This window comes from Ovis aries, chromosome 4, assembly GCF_016772045.2.
Source record: "Ovis aries strain OAR_USU_Benz2616 breed Rambouillet chromosome 4, ARS-UI_Ramb_v3.0, whole genome shotgun sequence".
Taxonomy (NCBI): Eukaryota; Metazoa; Chordata; class Mammalia; order Artiodactyla; family Bovidae; genus Ovis; species Ovis aries.
In genome coordinates, this window is record NC_056057.1 from 40296078 (window position 1) to 40318137 (window position 22060).

Below are 22060 nucleotides of genomic sequence, written 5' to 3' on the forward strand. Positions count from 1 at the left end.
CTGAGGCATCTGTTCTAAAACCAAGAAAATGTTTGAAGGCTTTACATCTGAGTTTTTAGACAGCTGTGTTAATTTAACTAAAAGAGTTACAGGAGGGGATGGAGGGGAAAGTCTGTAAAGTGTTTGGTTGACATTTGAAAAAGAAATTGGATATTTTAGCTTCATACACTGTTAGCTTCATAACAGTGTATGATATAAATTGTGATACTGTTCCAAGATTCAATAGGGATAGATATAAGAATTGTAAAGCATATTTCTAGATTTTTCAGGAGCAAATGCATTCAAAGACACATATTAATTTGCATATTTAGGTGTACATATGTATATACTGGTGTGAACAACATAAAGTTATTCAATAATAGTTATTCATGCACGTGCTACACACACATGCTAAATGTAGCCACTTCATATATTTTGATTGAGAATTCATCTTGAAAAATAAAGGTTATGGGTAAGTTTACATTTAACTAAGTAAATAAAACCAAAAGGTGAGTTTTCAAAATTAAAATATTTCAATAAAAAGTGAATAATTCAGATAGTTATTACATAGATGGCTATATAAATTTTTGTATGATCACAAAATTGGTATATAAATAAACTGCTTGTTTTATGTCTTCAAAAAAATGGAATGTGAGGATAGACCATATGGAATGTGATTAGTCTTCTTAATGTTTAGAACAGAGGAATGAATAAATTTTAGAAAGAGAGAAAAGAGAAAGCAGGAGTAGCAAGAGCAGGAAACGGAAAAGCCTACAATTCATAAAAGGAGGAAGAATTTCTGAGACTGTTTTGCGACTGAATCAATTGACCCCCACTTCCTGGTTGGACTAGATGATCCATTGTTTTCCCACTGCTTCCTTCAGTTGAACAATTATTATTTTTACCTGGAGTTTTGCCACTTTGCTCCTGTGACAAGTGGAAAAAGGGATTCAAAGACCTGAGGAAGGCAAGCTATGATTTTACCAAGGCCAGCCCTAGGGTTAAGGAGCAATGGAATGGAACAAAAATAATCTGTACTCAAGGTGGGTATCACTATTGCCATCTTGTCTTTATTAAAAATACATGCTAATAAACTGAATCAACTAGCCAGAGGTATATATTTTTCTTTGTTTTCTTTTAAGTCTTTTCAATATAAAGCTGGAATTTAAGCAACACATTCACAGTACAGAATGAGGATTGATTTGACAGGAAGAAAAACTTAGCCTAATATGGAACCAACAAGATAGCTAATCTGATAATATAGTATAAGAACTTTTATAAAAGGGCTAGATATAAAATAATAGATATTGTAAGAAGTACATAATGCCAAAATGCCAGCAAAATATCAGCAAAAGTATCCAATCTGGGTACTTTGACCTTGTGGACAATACTCTCATCTACTTTTCCTGGTAGATATTTGACTTGCAAGTATATATGTCAGAATATTGCATGACATCTATGCAAATAAGAAAGGCAGAATTGACATTCATTGACAGCTTACTTATGTAAAATTAAAAGCAAACAACAACTCTACCTGATTAGTAGTATTATTCCCAATTTTCTGCAGGGGAACCTGCTGACTTCCAGGGCAGCTAGAATCCAAGGTCAGCACCATATGGCTGCACATTTTTACTTCTACTGCAGCAGGTGAGAAATACTATTCAATACATTAGCAATAAAAACAAATAATATATTTGGTATTCATGCTATACAAATACAAAAAAGAAAAGTAAACATACAAAGAAGGTTTGGAAAGGATCTCTATTGTTTGTGGGAGTCCAGATTAGCCAAATACGTCCAATAAATTCTTCTAAAAAGGCTGCTCGTAGCCACAGACATAGGTCAGTTTATCAGACAATTACTTGACCGTCCAACAAAACCACCTTCTTAAACATTCCAATATGTTGTTAAGAAAAAGATATGAAGTGTGATGTTAAGTATTAAAGTACTTAAAAGCACGCCTGCACTTCTTTGGTGAATGGACGTGTCATTAATGAACATATATAAACTTCAGTAAATAAGAGCAGAGTGTGCGAGGAGAGATTTACTTCAAGTGAAATCCTCTGCCCTCAAAGGGTTAAATGTTAACAAAGTTAAAAAGCAGAAATCAGGCTCCTATTAGTCTTGAACACTAATCTTGTTGACGGCTGAAGTGTTTCCTTATTTTATCCATATTTATTATATTGAAGGTGGGTTATATGGTGGTGACTAATGACCAAACATCTGGACCTAGTGACCCTTAAAATCCTCCAGCCATTGCTGTTCACAATTAAATACCACATGAACTAAAATGATATTTTGGCTTGACCAGGACAAATTAGTGTGGCAAGGCTAAAGAAATAGCCCTGTCTTTAGCTGTAGAAATCACAGGGAATAGAAATATTAAAATTTTTAAAAATAAAAATAAAAAATTTTAAAAATAAAAATAAAAATTTTCATAAAATTTGCATATCTCATCATCAATATGGAGCTACAAAAGATAAAAATGAATATATTCAGAAGAAAATGAGTATTCTGGTGGACTGGTCATAGTTGATATGAAGAACATTTGTTTCAGAAGTTTTACCTACCTCCCAGAATTTTGATTGAGCTGTGGAAAATGGGATTACTTCAAGCTAAATAATTGGCAAACCTCATTTCCAGAAAAATTAATTTTATCTGCAGACAGATAGCTAAAGAGAAGAAAAGGCAAATGTCATCATCATCATAAGAATTATTCACTGAAGATGAGTGAGTTTGTCTTCTTACAGGTAGAAGGGCAGGGAGGCAACAACAATAAAGATGAAATTTTCCAGACAGAAACATAAGAGAGAAAGTAACTTACACGAGAATCTCTGAGGTTGTGTAAGAACCCAAGGGAAGGGCCTCACAGGAAGCTCTATTTGAGCTCTACAAAATTTGTCTAGTTTTCTCTCCTCTGGTTAAGAAAGGATGTGGAGAGCTACTGAGGCAAGTTTGGCAGAAGTGCAGAACTCAGCTCCTCTGATTGAGCCCTTGAGAGATGGAGTCTTCATAATCTGACTTCAACATTCAAATGTATCTCCTGTTGCATTAGGAGAAACTTGTAAAAGAACAAATGTACCAATCATATCAACACATAGCCTCTCCTGATGAATCCACGCCTCTTATCTAAAATAAGAGCACAAAAATACAGACAGAACACAAAGCAAAAATAATCAGCCCTCAAATTTCATGACAGTCTGGGGTGAACACCAAAAGAATTCAGATAAGAAAGTAAGAGAATCACAGGGAATTATATCAACTATATCTGAAGAAAAATATTCAGATATAACTACCCACACTGAATACAAGAAAGATGGAAAGAAAAACACTGACCGCTATGGAAAAAAAATACCATCACGATTTTAAGAAGATAAAATGCAGTACAAGCTTAAAAACACTTCTTATTGAATTTACACAAATACTGAAAAAGATTTTCTTAAAAAATGCTTTCAAATTTAGATGAAATGCTAAGAAAGATGAAATCAATAAAACAAAAATTAAATCAAGATTAAGATAATGAAACCTCAGGCAGACATATGTTGCAATGGTGGAATTAGGAAAACAAATTGAGAATCAAAACATATCATTACAGAATGAACAAATAAGTGACTATTAGGAAAAAATAAATATGCATATCTAAAACCTAAAATAATGACATAAAAAAAGACATAGAAAGTAGTTAGCAAAAGTATTAGTCACTCAGCTATGTCCAACTCTTTGCAACCCCATGGACTATAGCCTGCCAGGCTCCTCTGTCCAAGGGATTTCCCAGGCAATAATACTTGAGTGGGTAGCCATTCCCTTCTCCAGGGGATCTTCTTGACCCAGGGATTGAATCTGGGTCTTCAGTTTTGCAGGCAGATTCTTTGCTGTCTGAGCCACCAGGGAAGCCTGGAAAAAAAAACAACACACAGCTAAAGATAATTTATATTGGGCACAGAATTAAAACTAAACTTCTAGGAGATGTCCCTAATGTTACTGAACTAGAGAATGAATCATTTAATATAGTTGACCCTTGATAATACAGATTTGAATTGAAAAGTCTACTTACACTTATTCACAGACTTTTTTTCAATGGTAAATACTATAGTACTGTAGTTGGTTGAATCGTCAAATGGATACAGAGGGCTGCCTAAGTTATACACAGATTTTTTTAACATGCAGAAGGTCAGTGCTCTTAATCTACATATTGTTCAAGGGTCAACTATTTATCAAACAAGAATGGCAGATTTTCAAAGACAAATCTATAGAAACAGGACAAATAAGAGAGTAACTCAAGAAATCCTATAATCCCAGATAAAGCAGATAGATAAACAAAATATTATAAATGTACATAGTTGTAAATAAGATTGATCCAAATATATGTATGAAAAAATATTGTGGCACCAAAGTAAGACTTCTTGTTATTTTATAACATTTCCAAAAAATAATATATTTTGGCTAACATTCTTATATATATATATATGAATATATTTGTGTTTATGAATATACTTAATATTCAGAATAAATAGAAAATATCCAAAATGAAATCACCACATACACAAAATATATGATAAGAGCTAAACTTAGGTCTTAGATGAAAAATTTAGAGCTTTACAGATTAATGCTACTTAATTTGATATATAATAATGCAGAAGATTACATTAAACATTTAGTACAACAAAATAGATCACAAAATAAACCTAACAGAAGTTAATGAAGGGAACAAATAGAGTTAAAAGCAGTGATACATTAATTAACAAATAGAAAAAATACAGTGAAGAACCAAATTTTTTAGATAAAATAATTTATATAAAGAAACAAAACATAGTTACACAATCGTAAAACCTGGAAAGTAAAAAGGCACAGACACAGAGGTGAACAATTTTTAGTGCCCTATTTTGCAAAAGTAAAGGTAAATGAATGTAGAAACAGAAGAAATGGAAGATTTTCTGCAAAAAAAAAGCCAAAGTACATAATTAACTTGCAGAAGGAAATGGCAACCCACTCCAATACTCTTGCCTGGAGAATTCCACGGACAGAGGAGCCTGGTAGGCTACAGTCCATGGCATTGCAGAGTCAGACACTACTGAGCGACTAACACTACTACATAATTAACTAAAAAACAAAAGCAAAATAACACCACCAAAGTGATCCTAGAAAAGAGAACACTGAGCAAACAATTAACCATGGAAACAAACTGCCATGGGTACATTCCTTGCAGTGTCATCTTAGATAATTTCCCAGGTAACTTTTCTTTTTCAATCCTTGAAGGAATAGACAATGCTGATAGTTAGTGTGTTCCATAACATGGAGACAAGTAAGTATAATAACATAACTCTGAACATAAATCCAGATACAGATTTTTAAAAATTTACAGAAAATTAATGCATGAGAATGCCTTATATAATCTCTCCTGTTGTCTAGTATCAGTTTTCAAGTAACAAAATTACTCCCTTTAAGTCATCTGTCCTACCCTCATGAGTGTAAGGTACAGCAGTAGTTTAGAAGCTCTAATTATTTTTCATAGCCCATACCATTTCTCCCATCACAAGCTCACAATATGGCTCAAATTTGTATAGCATCAAAAGAAAACTGAATCCCAAGTGAATAGTCCTTCCCTCTGGTGGTTTGCCTTTGGAGATTACACACACACATCACTGCATACGAATATGTGAAACTGATGATTATTGCATCAAGTTCAAGTCAGTAAGTCAAATCAACAATACTCATTCCTAAGTAGTTAACAATCTGCATCCTCAAAGGGTATTTTTTTTACAGTAGAGATTATAAATGACATGTAAATTGAGATAAGAGAAATATCAAATTATCTACAAAGGTCAATATCTTTATTAAAAGGAAATAATGAATTCCTAAAATGTTAAATCCCTATCCCAAAATAACTCTATTTTGATCAGGTAGTAAATCACACATGGAGAATAACAATGCGGTAAAAAAAAACCTGAAATTATTCATGGGAAATAATCTCCAGTTTTTGAAATGCAGTTATATTTTCTCAATAAATGAGTTGAGCAGACACCATTTGTTGATAAGCATCATATGGGAGAACGGAGTGGTTTGCCATGGTCAGAAAGTAAATCAATCATAGGTTTGAAAATAGAATCCACATGTGCAGACTTGCAGAGCTGGTTGAGCCACTGGCCAACACTCTCTCATCACACTATATTAGCTCCATTTCTGTCCAGGAGAAGATCGTTAATGGTGAGTCTGATTAAACCATGAAACTCAATCCCAAGGGGACTGACAGAGACGCCATCTCATGTGTCATTTAAAGTAACTTTAGGACCTGGATGATGTCATTTGGTGTTAAGAAGTAAATAAAGGGCTTGATTATCCTGAGATATTTACTAAATCCATCAAACTTGAGTAAGCCACTTTAGGGATGTTTTTTTCTGGAATCAGACATCACTGTCACCCAGCACCATGCAGTACAATAGTTTGAAAATAATTTTTACTCAGGAATGTTTTTTAGAGAAGGGCACCAAATTGTTGGTGTGCTGGAACTACAACAAAAATATTTGTTTTCCTGTATTCCTAGGATGCACTTCACTTATTTCTTTCTTTCATCCATTCATTTCTTCCTTCCTTAAATGTAGATAAACATTTGTTCCAAGTCCTGTCATAGGATAGAAGAGGCAATTTCTACATCACAGTGTAGTGAGAGACACAGACATGATGTAATAGTGCAGACTCTTCTGGTTGCAGATGATGAAAACTCAGCCCAAACTAGCTGAGAGTAATGTCCATTAGCAAGCATACCTGGAATATCCAGGGGGTACAAATGGCTTCAGCCAAAGCTGAATTCTGGCACTAAAAGAGCATTTTACTGTTCATTCTCTTCCTCTTGACTTCTTTATTGTTCTTTACTTTTTAATAACTTCACTCTCAGGCATGCTTCCAATAAATGGGGGAAAATCCGACCCTCAAATTTACATGATGCCTAGCAATTGCAGTCTCAGAAAAGAGGCCTTTCTTTTCAAGTGTCAATATCAGTTTTAAACTGCCATCTGGCTCTTACCACTTTAGTCATTTGTTCTTCCTCAGTTAAGCATTGTGGCCAGAGGAATTTTGTATTGTAATTAGCTTGTGTGTCTATCCTGTGAGCAGGAAGGTAGAATCAGTTCAGCCCAAACTGTAGCAACCAAAATGAGGAGAAATAATTTTCCAAAAAGTATTTAAGAAGGTAAAATATGTTTGTGATGAATATTTTAAGGATATGCTATATAACTTAGGTATTATTATAGAAATAGCGAAGAGCTTAATCAGAGTACAAAGGAATTGGTGTCAGGAATTCTAGAGGGATGGGAGGGGTCAAGAAAGGCTTAAGAGATTAGGTAAATTTAGGCCTGAGTTTTAAAATATAAAGATGTTTAATTTTTATACCATTGTAGTAAGACATGCAAGAAGAGATAGCAAGAAGACAGACCTTGAGTGGAAAGTAAAGAAGCCTTAAACAGCCTGGGAAGGTATTTGCTATGAACTGAAGACAACAAAAACTGGTAAAGTTTTAATTCACAGGCAGACTGATCAGTTCAACTCAGTTCAGTTGCTCAGTCATGTCCAATTCTTTGCGACCCTATGGACTGCAGTATGCCAGGCCTCCCTGTCCATCACCAACTCCCGGAGTCTACTCAAACTTATTTCCACTGAGTCAGTGATGCCATCCAACTATCTCATCTCATCCTCTGTAATCCCTTTCTCCTCCTGCCTTAAAACTTTCCCAGCAACAGGGACTTTTCCAATGAGTCAGTTCTTCACATCAGGTGGCCAAAGCACTGGAGTTTCAGCTTCAGCATCAGTCCTTTCAATGAATATTCAGGACTGAATTCCTTGGTAGTAGTTATTCAATAAAAGTTTGTTGAGTGAATAAAAGTTAAACAATTTTCAAATCAAGTATGAAATTATGGAGGAGATAGAATGAACATTTGCCAATTACGATGCTATTTTTTGCAAAGTTAAAGATGAGGACTTTGGAAGAATTTGAGGTTTAATGACGTTATTTTAATTTCTGGACAAGCTGCTAGAAGAAAATGTGAATAAGCTAATCTCTTTGTTATATATTCAGCATCCAGCAGGACATGTAGATATAGTCTTCTGCTTGAAAGAAAAAATCGTTTTAGATGACACAGAATGCTAGTGAAATCTATAGGCCACTCAATGTCTAAACATTTATTTCCTTTTCCTATTGAGTTCATTTTTGGCCCAATTAGGACTTTTCCAATGTTCTAAAATCTTTTGACATTATTCTCTTACTGTCTTCTCTCTTCTCATTATCTTCCAACATTTTTCACTTCTCTGTCAAGTCACCTAGCTCATGACTTAGGAGAGATATTCTTCCAATAATGAAGACTATGTTATGCTCCCTGAAGGCAGCTAGGGGTGCCTTACCTGTCATTGCTGGAAGAGGTTTAAAATATTTCATATATTTACAATTGGAGCATTGCAAAAGCTAAGTAAACTTTGCCTTTGCTGGTATAGTCCTCCTATTACCAAATATATCCTCTGCCCTAATCTTAACACGCGGAGAAGGCAATGGCACCCCACTCCAGTACTCTTGCCTGGAAAATCCCATGGGCGGAAGAGCCTGGTGGGCTGCAGTCCATGGGGTCGCGAAGAGTCGGACTCGACTGAACGACTCACTTTCACTTTTTACTTTCATGCATTGGAGAAGGAAACGGCAACCCACTCCAGTGTTCTTGCCTGGAGAATCCCAGGGACAGGGGAGCCTGGTAGGCTGCCATGTATGGGGTCACACAGAGTCAGACATGACTGAAGTAACTTAGCAGCAATCTTAACACCATGAGTGAAGAAGGGAAGGAACAAAAATGAGGAGGGAAGTATCCTGACCTCCTGAATTTCAAAGTTAAGAATGTTTTAAAAGAATCATCAGAAAAGCAAGAGAGTTCCAGAAAAACATCTATTTCTGCTTTCTCGACTATGCCAAAGCCTTTGACTGTGTGGATCACAACAAACTGTGGAAGATTCTGAAAGTGATGAGAATACCAGACCACCTGACCTGCCTCTTGAGAAACCTATATGCAGATCAGGAAGCAACAGTTAGAACTGGACATGGAACAACAGACTGGTTCTAAATAGGAAAAGGAGTACGTCAAGGCTGTATATTGTCATCCTGCTTATTTAACTTATATGTGGAGTACACCATGAGAAACGCTGGGCTGGAAGAAACACAAGCTGGAATCAAGATTGCCGGGAGAAATATCAATAACCTCAGATATGCAGATGACACCACCCTTATGGCAGAAAGTGAAGAGGAACTAAAAAGCCTCTTGATGAAAGTGAAAGAGGAGAGTGAAAAAGTTGGCTTAAAGCTCAACATTCAGAAAACTAAGATCACGGCATCTGGTCCCATCACTTCATGGGAAATAGATGGGGAAACAGTGGAAACAGTGTCAGACTTTATTTTTTGGGGCTCCAAAATCACTGCAGATGGTGACTGCAGCCATGAAATTAAAAGACGCTTACTCCTTGGAAGGAAAGTTATGACCAACCTAGATAGCATATTCAAAAGTAGAGACGTTACTTTGCCAACAAAGGTCTGTCTAGTCAAGGCTATGGTTTTTCCAGTGGTCATGTATGGATGTCAGAGTTGGACTGTGAAGAAGGCTGAGCACCGAAGAATTGATGCTTTTGAACTGTGGTGTTGGAGAAGACTCTTGAGAGTCCCTTGGACTGCAAGGAGATCCAACCAGTCCATCCTAAATGAGATCAGTCCTGGGTGTTCATTGGAAGGACTGATGCTTAAGCTGAAACTCAAATACTTCGGCTACCTGATATGAAGAGTTGGCTCATTAGAAAAGACTGTGATGCTGGGAGGGATTGGGGGCAGGAGGAGAAGGGGATGACAGAGGATGAGATGGCTGGATGGCATCACCAACTCGATGGACATGAATCTGAGTGAATTCTGGGAGTTGGTGATGGACAGGGAGGCCTGGCATGCTGCAGTTCATGGGGTTGCAAAGAGTCAGACACGACTGAGTGACTGAACTGACTGACTGATGGTGAATTAAAAGTGTATCCAATATTTATTAGCCCTTTCTTATTCCATCATATGTGTGCATATTCTCCTAATAAAAATTACTAATTAGTTAGTTCAGTCGCTCAGTCGCGTCTGACTCTTTGCAATCCCATGAATCACAGCACGCCAGGCATCGCTGTCTATCACCAACTCCCAGATTTCACCCAAACTAATGTCCATCGAATCAGTGATGCCATCCAGCCATCTCATCCTCTGTCGTCCCCTTCTTGTCCTGCCCCCAATCCCTCCCAGCATCACAGTCTTTTCCAATGAGTCAACTCTTCACATGAAGTGGCCAAAGTATTGGAGTTTCAGCTTTAGCATCAGTCTTTCCAGTTAACACCCAGGACTGATCTCCTTTAGAATGGACTGGTTGGATCTCCTTGCTGTCAATGGGACTACATATTATTAAATCCCATAATGAAAATTTACTTAAGAAATTTTCCTTGATATTAGACCATCTTCCAATATTCTATTAAAGTCAAGGTTTGCTCATTAGTAGAACTGAAATATTTTCTCACTGAACCTATGAGTAGAGTGAAGAAAGGGACAACATAAATAAATATATAAAATTTCAGAATCTTTTGTCTGAATCTGGCAAATGCATTGTTAGACATTTCTCAAATACAAGTCTGAGGAAAAAGAAAACAGTTAGAGGACAGCAATCGTTTGGATTTGCAATATTCTTTGTGACTTGAAGTTTAAAACTAAGTACAAGGAAATATGCCTAGTGGTTACGGCACTGAGATTTAAATTAACCCAAAATATATTTGATTTCTAGTCTCACCACATTTTTCTACTAGTTTTACTTTGGGCAAATCAGTTAAATTTTCTGAAATTCCTTTTCATTATTAGTAAAATAGAAGTTATGAGGACAATTGTGAACCTTAAATGAGAAAATATGTGTGAACTAATTAGGTCTTATACATAATAACTTGGTGCTCCATAAATTTAACTATTTTCTGAGAAGTCTGCCTTTGAGCAAACAGAATAGATCCCAGGTGATACCAAAATCAAAGGGAGGTAACAATGTATATAAACAAAGAGGGTGTTGGTTTTAAAAACAATTACTCAGCCATAGGCGTTTTGAGAAGGAATTCCGCTGGCAGTGCTCATTCACTCACAGCCAGGGGACAGGAGAAAAGGGTATGAGCTGTTTAGCCAGAAGGCTGATATATGTTTGACGTGGAGGTCAGCACATTTGATTGACATAGAGCGAGACCAGGGCACGCTGGATGATCTCCACATCACACGCAAAGTGGTGCCAAAACCGAGCTACTTTCAAAGTACAATTCCCATCCCCCTCCCCATGGTCTCCAGGGAATGGTTAGATAATCTAGGTTTTTTAGCAAGCTCTTTAGCTTATGATCCAGATGCTGCCAACGTAATTCTCTCTGTTCTGATTTTGTGCTTCACCCTGAATTTTGGTTTGGATCCCAATGCTAGTCTCTCAAATACAGAAAATGAGCTGGTCACATGGGCAAAGTTTTCAATTTCCCATACAACTGTATTTCTTGCTGTAGCGTGATAATTGTCATTCTGGTTTACCCAGAGTTTACTGTGAACAAGATTAATATATTTGCTTTCAACCACTTCTGATGTGGTGATTAAAATTTCTACACTTTTTAATTATGAAGATTGTATAACTCCCTTAGGGAACTGTCAAACTGTGAGGCCTTTTAGAAAGTCACACAGCTGGCTGAACCCAATCTCACCGTCGTTGCCTTATCCCCAAAGATCACAAGTGTGGGCCATAGTGACTCCATGTCCTGTGTTTACAGACACGTACTTTCCGTTAGTGTTGTTAAGAGTCACTCAATATTAGGGTCTGCTGGCCTGACCTATTCATTCAGTGTCTGGTTTTCTTCACAAAGTATTGTACAGGAATTTCAGAAATGAAGACTCTTGGATGGATACTACAGAATTTGCTGCCTTTTCTTTGTCTCTAAAGTAGGCTTTGTGTGGTGCCAAGCAGTCTGCTGAGAAGCGGAACTTCATTTCACATGGTTAACTTTGCTGTATCAGGTCTTGGTGATTTGGTCAGTCTCCATGTATGTATTGCCTTACTTATGGAAAAAAAAGAGGAGTTTTTCTCTCATTTGCTTAAAAAAAAAAAAAATGAACTCAAGACCATTAAATAATGCTTAAAAATAATCCTGCTGCCTCAGCAAGCAATCCCCATGTTGTCAGCACAAGACTCTGGTGGACCACATGACGATGTAGGCTGGTGGGGAGTTCAGAGTCTTTCACTGACGACTGTGAGCAAGGCTTGTAGTCTTTCTTCATTCCAGATCCCTAAGAGACTAAGGTTTCTTCTGAAGACAGTATCACATGCTTCTCTTTTCATCTGTAAAGGGCCATTGCTCTAATATTTAGCTAAAACCAAACTCTTCTAAGCATGGTGATGCCAACTCTGGAAAGTATCAAAACGTTAAGATTATACCACTATAAATATATTTGTGTCACAAACTCTTGCTAAGTTCCCTAAATTAACTTTGGTGTTTCTGGTATGACCACATACGTAACTTCACTTCCCCCACTTGGTGCTTATGACCGATGGGATCAAGTTATAGATGAAACTTAAAAAAAAAAAATCTAAGAAAGTTTTTCTCATGAGCATGTAAGGTGTCTCATAGCAGGCTGCCAATAACCCCAAAGCAGCATAGCAAAGAGGCATTCAAGCTGGGCTTCTAAGATTTCGTTTCCTTTTAAAACTTGTTTTAATGCTCAGTTTAATGTTTTGGGAAGTGTCTCAAACAGAATGACTTTCCCTTGGATTTGAGCTCCTCTAAGTGAGATCTGAGTGGAGATTGTTATAAACCACCTGATAGGAGGCTGAGACGATGCCTCTTTGCAGCTGTGCAGTCCAGGGTAGAGAGTAGACCTTGTCCCCACTGCATTCTCTTGAGTGGTGAGTGGGAGAGTAACATATTCGAGGTCCAAGGAGAATATGGCCTCATCTCTATTGCAAGTCATGTTAGTATGCACCAAGCTTGTATTTATAAACTGTGGTTTTGTTAGAAGACAATGAGCAGAGGCTTTTCAGAACAGCGCCATTGTATCTTTCAGCCCCAAGAAGGAGAGTGGTGTGTGTGTGTGTATGTATGTGTGCTGTGTGTACACAAGCTCATGCCCTTAACCTCCGTTCCCAGAACAGTGCCAATCGTGGTGGGGTGCTTAACAGTTTTATTAGGTTTTATGTTGTCTCTGTAAGGGTTGCCTCTTTGTTCCTAACAGCCTAGAAAGAAAAGCCTGATTAGCCCTATTTCATAGAAAAGGCAAAGGGGAATGAAATGACTTGTCCTGGAAGCTTAGCTGATATTTGACTAACTCTGTCTTATTTCAATGTTTAGATACATTTGATGTTATCTCTGGGTATGGTAAAGACCAAGCCTCTGAAACTAAAAAATATTTTATGAAAAGAATTCTACATGCCAAACTCTGGAATAAAGGAAACTGAATCTTTTCCATTGAAGGTTGCTGGTGCCAGGGAATATAGCAGAATTCTTGTGAACGATTTGTACAGTATCTTTATGATAGGAATCACAACACAAAACACGAGAGTTCCCCTCAGAATGTGAGTTAATAGAGAAAAATATCACTGATTTTCAGATGAATAAACATACTGTTTTACATTTCATTGATTAAACATGGAAATGCCTGTAGAAAGTTCATAAGTTTATCAAATTGAGGACATTTTTCTTATAGTGGAAAATATACATATATTATATTGCTCTATTTAAAATATTTACTTAAATTTTAATTGAATACAGATGCAATTCATAATTTCACTTGCATAAAATAAGCTTAGTGCCCAAATGGATTAATATATAAGGAAAGAAAAGAGATGTGTTTGTAATATGCAAGCTATAAATCTTTAAAGCTATTTCTAGTATGAGCTTATTTTTTGTTAAAATTTTTATTTAATCTTCATGATCCTAATAATCAATAAAGACTAAAGCTAAATTAAAATATATATTCACAAATTTATTTGCAATAGCATTATGAGCATCGTCAGTGTTTGTTTTCTGTTTTATCTGTGAAAGTAGGCACCTGGATGATTCCCTCTGTACCTGTTTTCCTGACACTGCCTTGATGATGAGCCTTAAATGTTATTTAGATACAGTGTAGGGGGCAACTGGGAGAGGAAAATTCTGCCAGTGGCAAACTGTCAGTGGGTCAGGACTGCTTCATCTTTCAATAGCACATGTGTCTGTCTACTTGTTTGAAGTTCTAAACATCTATTAATACTATTTTTATCCGACTTTCCTTTGTCTTAAAATGCAAACTTTTTTCTATTTGAAAAGGATATTTAAATCTTCATAAAATCAAGAGTATTGAATTAAACATAATTCAAAGATGTTTAATTCATTATACAACTTGTTTTTTAAATTTCATTATGCAATCTATTACTGATGTCATCCCATATTGCAAAACATTTGTGATTCTCTCATTAAAAAGCAATAAAAAATAGAACTTCAAAGCTATCTCCAAATACTAATGGTTAACAAATGTTCTAAGTATATTACTTACTTTAAAGGTCACAAGAGCCCAGTGAGATGAATATTATCATCTCAAATTTACATTGAGGGGACTAAATTTCAGAGATGACATACATTTAAAAAGACTGAAATCAGTGTGATTTGCCTAAGGCCCCTGAGGTAGAATTGGGATAAGATTAAAAAAAAAAATTGGTTCAGGGAATTCCCTGGTGGTCCAATGGTTAGGACTCAGAGCTATCATTTACATAAGAGTGGGTTTGATCCTTTGTCAGGAAAATAATATTCTGCAAGCGGCTTGGTGTGACCAAAAATTTAAATAAATAAAGATTTTAGTTCAGGGCTTTTTTCATACAAAAATATAGAGACGTTTCCAAATATTTCATTAAAAAATCAAGAAATCGGAAATTATCATTGACTGAATCTCACTTAGAGATTAAAAAATTATAACAAACACATTATGAACAGAACAATGGAAAATAGAATTCCCAAGGCTTAAATGTTAAGAAATCTTTGAAAATGCATTGTGTACAGTGACAGGAAAGGAAGAGGAATATAAAATCTTTACCTTCAGTGACATAAAAAGTGACTTCTTTATATAATAGTGAATTTTGAGGTCAAGAAGGTCACCATTGTGATGGCACAACAGTGTAAAGGCAGAAAACTGTCTCATTTCTTACTGTTCTATCCCTTTTATGTCATGCTAGATGCTGAGAGATGGTGATAAACAACACTTACCCCAACAGCAGGCCAATGGCACTGTCTGCAAGACTCTGAACCTAGAGATTCTGGAAAGGGCTCCAGGTAGAGGCTGGAGGAGACACAGCAGAATTCAAGTATCAGAAGTTCAGTCAGTTCAATCGCTCAGTCATGTCCAACTCTTTGCAGCCCCATGGACTGCAGCACACCAGGCCTCCCTGTCAATCACCAACTCCCGGAGTTTAATCAAATTCATGTCCATTGAGTCAGTGATGCTATCCAACCATCTCATCCTCTGTGGTCCCCTTCTCCTACCGCCTTCAATCTTCCCCAGCATCAGGATCTTTTCAAGTGAGTCAGTTCTTCACATCAGGTGGCCAAAGTATTGGAGATTCAGCTTCAGCATCAGTCCTTCCAATGAATATTCAGGACTGATCTCCTTTAGGATGGACTGGTTGGATCTCCTTGCAGTCTAAGACACTCTCAAGAGTCTTCTCCAACACCACAGTTCAAAAGCATCAATTCTTCAGTGCTCAGCTTTCTTTATAGTCCAGCTCTCACAGCCATACATGACTACTGGAAAAACCATAGCTTTGACTAGATGGACCTTTGTTGACAAAGTAATGTCTCTGCTTTTTAAAATGTTATCTAGGTTGGTCATAACTTTTCTTCCAAGGAGCAATATCTTTTAATTTCATGGCTGCAGTCATCATCTACAGTGATTCTGGAGCCCAATAAAGTCTCTCACTGTTTCCACTGTTTCCCCATCTATTTGCCATGAAGTAATGGGACCAGATGCCATGATCTTAGTTTCGTGAATGTTGAATTGTAAGCCAACTTTTTCACTCTTTTCTTTCACTTTCATCAAGAGGCTCTTTAATTCTTTGCTTTCTGCCATAAGTGTGGTGTCATCTGCATATCTGAGGTTATTGATATTTCTGCTGGCAATCTTGATTCCAGCTTGTGCTTCCTCCAGCCCAGTGTTTGGCATGATGTACTCTGCATGTAAGTTAAATAAGCAGGGTGACAATATACAACCTTGACTATCAGAAATTAGGGACCAAGAAATAGGAGTCAAGCATTCTAGAACATTTTGGAGAAGGAAATGGCAACCCACTCCAGTATTCTTGCCTGGAAAACTCCATGGAAAGAGAAACCTTGTGGGCTACAGTCCAAGGGGTCCAGAGAGTTGGGCACAACTTAGTGACTTTCACTTCACTTCACTAGAACATTTGCTGGGGATTAAAAGTTACTCTGTTTTCTTCTTTTCCTATGTTATGCTCTCCTTCTCAACTTCACTCTTGGCTTCTTTTTTGTCCTCTCTGCTGCAGCAGGAGAGCTGTAGAATACTCTAGTTACTAACGACCTAATGACATCTGGGGGACAGGACACTCTTCTCAGTCTTCCCTCCTCCTCAACTGTCAGGGCAGCCATGTCCCACTGCTCCCATGGGCTTCTAGAATGAGATAAGCAGAAAGAAATGGTGTTAGACAGTTGTGGTGGGTTGCAGTACACTTATTAGACATCAGTCGGGTCATGTTCCCCATCATATGGGTAAGGTAAGTGTTACACTTTACAATAACACATAGGGTAAGCCCCTTGCCTGGCTAGTTGAGGTAGCTATCAGTAAGTAGCCAATACAGATGTGTATAGTAGTCAGAAATTAATTGCCATATATATTTTATATCTTATGCAAATATCTTTATATCACTAAGAGATAAGAACAAAATCAAATACACACACACAGCCACCAAAGGAAAAAAAAAAAAAACATAAGAATTTTTTTACTTATTGGCTAACTGTTAACCAGATGCAAGAGACATAGGATTGATCCATGGGTTGGAAATAGCCCTTGGAGTAGGAAAGGACAATCTACTCCAATATTGTTGCTTGGAATATTCCATGGATCGAGGAGCCTGGTGGACAACAGTCAATGGGGTTGCAAAGAGGCATGACTGAACACAACACAGCACAGCAACTGATTAACTAGGGATTTTTTTTAAAAAAGTAAATACAAAGCATTTTTAGATAAAAAAAAAAATATGTCCTTTTGATATATGTTCTTGGAAAGACCAAGGTTATTATCTCCAACATCCAGATAAGGAGACTGATATGCAAACTGGCTGCAGCACTTATCTGGGGTTGCAGATAGTAAGTTTGAATAAATAGGATTTCCTAATATAGCATTTTGTTTTTACTTATACCAGAATGGAAATTAATTTGTTTCCTAATTTCCTGTTTACTAATTTCTATGGTATACACCTGAGTGTCATAGAAACAGTTATATCTCAAGAGATATATAAACACTTTTATCTCAAGAGATATATATCAGAACTTTCAGCAGCTCTCCTGAGTCATATTTCCAACCACTTTTAGGGTATTGCCACTGAACTGTTTGCCACTGCATTAACTTTATCAAGTCCTAACTGCATCATATCTCTCACAGATACTATTATTCTTCTAGTCATCTGAACGAGGCTGGAAATTTTGGAGACATCTTTTACTCATTCTGCTCCTTCATCATCTAATTACGATCTGTCCCCAAGAGTTATCATACCTTCATCTTTGCCTCCCCTGCTGGATTCCCTCAGCTACCTCACTACTAAGGGTTTTCATCACCTCAGGCTTAAATCACTGAAACAGCCTTCAGGATGACTCCCTGGCCTACACCCCATCATCTGCCACCCTGGCCTCAGATCAGCGGCCCGTCAATATGCACAGCCACTAGCTAGTCCAAACACTTCTTCTGGGATTTGGGACCTTTCTAATCTAAGTTTATTTTCTAGGAAAGTCTTAACCTTTACTCTCAGCTCAAGGGAAGCCATTTTCCATACCTTCTCCTGCACAAAGTCACCTTCTTTCTCCTTCAAAACTTTAGCTTGAATACTTCATCTTTCTTCCTTCTTATCTCTCTTTTATTAAAACTGCAACCACACTTGGAGGGCCACCTCAAAATCATTTTCCCCCATCTTCTATGATCAAGGAAGTTCATAATGATGTTTCCATTTTCTGAATTCACACGATTCTCATCAGTATCATTTGCTTTGGTCCTTCATTGTGCTCTAATGGATATGGTGTGTTTATTTTACCAAAGAGACTATATATACTTATTGTGTAGAACTAATGTAAATTGTACTTTTCATAGCACCAAAACAATTCAAGTCACATAAAAGTGATATTATACTAATTGGCTAATTCACTGCGGCTGCTGCTCCTAAGTCGCTTCAGTCCTGTCCAACTCTGTGCGACCCCGTGGACCACAGCCTACCAGGCTCCTCCATCCATGGGATTTTCCAGGCATGAGTACTGGAGTGGGGTGCCATTGCCTTCTCCAGGCTAATTCACTAAACATACATTATTATTTTTTATAAGCAGGTAGGAAAAGCTGGCAAGGTATACCTCTGTATCAAATATCTCAAAGAGGTCAGTGACTTCTCTAGATTTTATAAGTCTAGCCATTTTGACTTTATTTATATACTTAGCATGAGGCAGCTACTCTGAATATTCTGCCGACAAGTGAAGTATCAGAATAAGATGCATCATTTATTTCATGGGCCAGAGATTTACAGGCAGAATTACATATTGACATTCTTCACTATTACAAAATGTAACTAATGTCTGAGATGTATCCTCTTTCTAATTGTCTTTCCCTATTGAAATATCAAAATGGATGTGCATCTGAACACATATACATGGCCTGAATTTCTGCATTTTTTTCATGTCAGCAGTATATTGTCACAAATCAAAAAACTGGAAGATACACAGCTCCTGGCTAGGTATTCTTGGACTTAAATAGAAAAATATCTAAACCAAGTCTTTGCCACTCTTGCCACTTATTCAAAATCTTTGTAAGAAAAGGCAGAAAAGAAACAAATTGTTCTAGTAAAATGAAACTGTGCATAAAATCCCCAGCAGTTCAAAACTTGGCTTTCTGGACTTTTTCACGAATTACAACTGCAAGTTTAACAGCCGGCCTTTGGGACTTCAGTGCACCAGGTAGGGGATATTGTTCCATAGAATAATTGCTCTCTGAGGAAAAGGCATTTCGGTGACTTTCATGTTATAAGGCAGCACGAGCCAGTGGGTCATTAATCATTAGTGAGTGTCACTGAGGAGTTTAAATATAAAGAACAGGATCCAATGACATTAAATATCAGAGGAGAAAAGAATCTTGCAAATTTTCATGATAATCTGTCTCACTGATACTAAAGTTTCATAACTACACCTGTAAGCAAATTTCAGATTTAAAGGAAATCTGATAAAATAAACTTAAAGACTAATTTATTACATTGAATAAAAATTTATATCTTCCCATTTGATTCTTTCGGGCTGTGTATAGGAGAGCAGCAGAGTAGATGAAAATGCCTTAGAGTCTGAAATAAAAGATAAGTACCATCTCTATTTTTGATTTATTTTTTAAACATAAAGGGAGCAACTTGGAATACAAGGCAAACCTTTGTTGAAATTTAAAGTAAGTTAAAAAAAAAACTTAAAAATAAGGTAAAGAAGTACTAATAGCAGAAAAAAGACATTATTATTTTCCTCAAAATCCTAGCTTAAAGAAAACCACTATAGTCATGAACTATTTCTGGTCCTAAAGTTCCTAGTGGCTAGGCAAAAAAGAGGAATAGAATAAACCATCTCATGGGAAGCATGAGATAGAATGCCAGGAAAGCAAATTTTCTCCTACCACCAATTTTCAGGAGTTTATCTCATAAGTGACACTCTACATCATTGATTCGGTTAGTCTTCAGCTTCAAAGAGCAGAAACCACCTCTGGGTAACTTGAGGAATTCTCTAAAAGATATGATGCAGCTTGCAGACTCAAAGGGACAGTAGAAAAAACCAGACTTGGACCCAAGAGGAAGCAAACTTTTAAGAGTCTCAACAGCTGGACCGATATGACAGCCACTCTCAGGCAATAACAGTTCAGTAAGTACCACTTTCCTGCTCTCCCTGAGTCTGTTACTATAACAAGGTGACTCCTGTCTCAATAGTAGACACTATTTGACAGTTTCTCCCAGGCACTATCGCTCTAATGAATGAGCCCAACTTTTCCATTACGTTTGCCTTTATAACAGGCATTTAATTGTGGCAGTCACTCGAACGCTGTAACAGCTTTCCTTCTCTCGCCATCAATGTCAACCTCCACCCCATCCCATTATGCCAGTAGCTAGTAGCCCTGTCAGGTCAAGATAAATATGGTTAAGCAAATTATTCTGAGGGGAGAGGGAATACTGCACTGAAATGAGAGTGAAATTTAATAATCTGATAAGACTACAGGTCATTGCTCCCAGAGACAGAAGTTCTCAAGAGAAAATGAAACACTTTAAAGGGGAATCTTGGTCTTGTTCCTCCTCACCCCCACTCGCCGGCCAGAGTGCAAAAGGAAAAAGTGGGAGGGAGTAAACCTATCGCCTTCTGGGAAGGAAAGATATAAGGCTGCATCCACAAAAGCAAAAAAGCATACTGGATCTTTTTTCTTAATGGCTCCATATGGGTAAGGAGCTCAGGATAAAGTCCCATATGGGAGTGGCTGGCTGAGTCTGGTGACATACAACAACTTGCAACTGCTATATGGAAAGAGTGAAGAAGGCTCTCAAGTAAGGAGCTTTCAGGGACCACACTGGCTTCCCTAGTGGGAAAGAAGGTGCTGAATTTACAGTCTCCTCAAGCCACACAAAGCGTGGGAGTGGAAATTCCCCAACAGAAAATCAGTATTGTCTTTAAAAAGGGGAAATGGATTGCTGGGCAATCAATCCAAACGTATCACTGTTCGTCATGCGTGGCAGTGGCAAGAACCACAGCGATAGTAGCTCACCCGACACTCGGTAAGGGCCTGTTGTCTGTCTGACACTGAGATGCTTTACCTTTGTTCATCCTCACAATCTCCCTGTGAGATGGGATACCAATTGATGACTGTAATTTCAATAAATAAGTTGCCAGAGACACTCAGACGATAAGGGATGGTGTTAGGATTCAAATCCTACTTCTGGATTCATGCTATTAATCCCTATGGACACCATCAATAGCTGCTTTAAAATAGATGCAGAAAGTGCTTCCATACAGCTGCTTCTCATAAAAATAAATAGAAAATCAGAGATCTTTGAAAATAATGTGTGTACTCAAATGTATTCTAAAAATATATGTTAAATATATTATTTTTAAAATTCTGTAGTATCAAGTTCATACCAAAAATAAGGCTCAGTAAATGATGCTATAGATGAAAGTCAGTATTATTCTAGAAAAATAATTTTTTATATGGTAGAGAGTTTAAAATAGCTTTCTCTGAAAACATACCTTTCTAATCTAAATAGAGTAATTTAATTGTTTTTGCTACTTGCATATTTTTAAAAGCAAAACCAGTAATAAATACATTGTCAATAATTTAATAAAAATTCACATATTCCCTACTTTCAAAGAAAAAGCTCCTTGTCATTGATGCCCAAATCCTCTATCAGTCCCATTCCCTAGATGAAAACAGTAGGAGGTATCATTTTTTAAAACACTCTTGTTCACAATAAAACAGGCAGACTCCATGATGGCTGTGGGATTTCTATCTCAGAATTAGAGCCAGAGAAACCTATTAATTGAAATTTTATATCACCAAATCTTAAACATATCTTTCATTTTTCTCCAAAACAATGGTAATCAAATTATTAGAGTGGCAAGGATAAGGAGTTGAAGAAAGATATCCCTCTTCTTTTCCCAAATTCTGTCACTGCTCTGTATTCTTAGTTTCATAAAAAAGAATGATTTTTTTAACTTTGTCAACATTCATACCCATGGTTGGTGGATTTGATAATTCTGAAACTTCTTTGTCTCCTTCTTTCAGGGGAAACAC

General features: G+C 37.0%; 1 long non-coding RNA gene across 1 annotated transcript; it reads right to left on the minus strand.

Annotated features, from left to right (window-relative positions):
• Window positions 1-1023: 1023 nt before the first annotated feature.
• LOC132659675 (uncharacterized) lies at window positions 1024-16668 on the minus strand. The gene is made up of 2 exons (XR_009600344.1): window positions 15256-16668; window positions 1024-3873 (listed from the first exon to the last, which is right to left on the minus strand). It is a non-coding gene; the product is annotated as an uncharacterized LOC132659675 (long non-coding RNA).
• Window positions 16669-22060: the final 5392 nt, after the last annotated feature.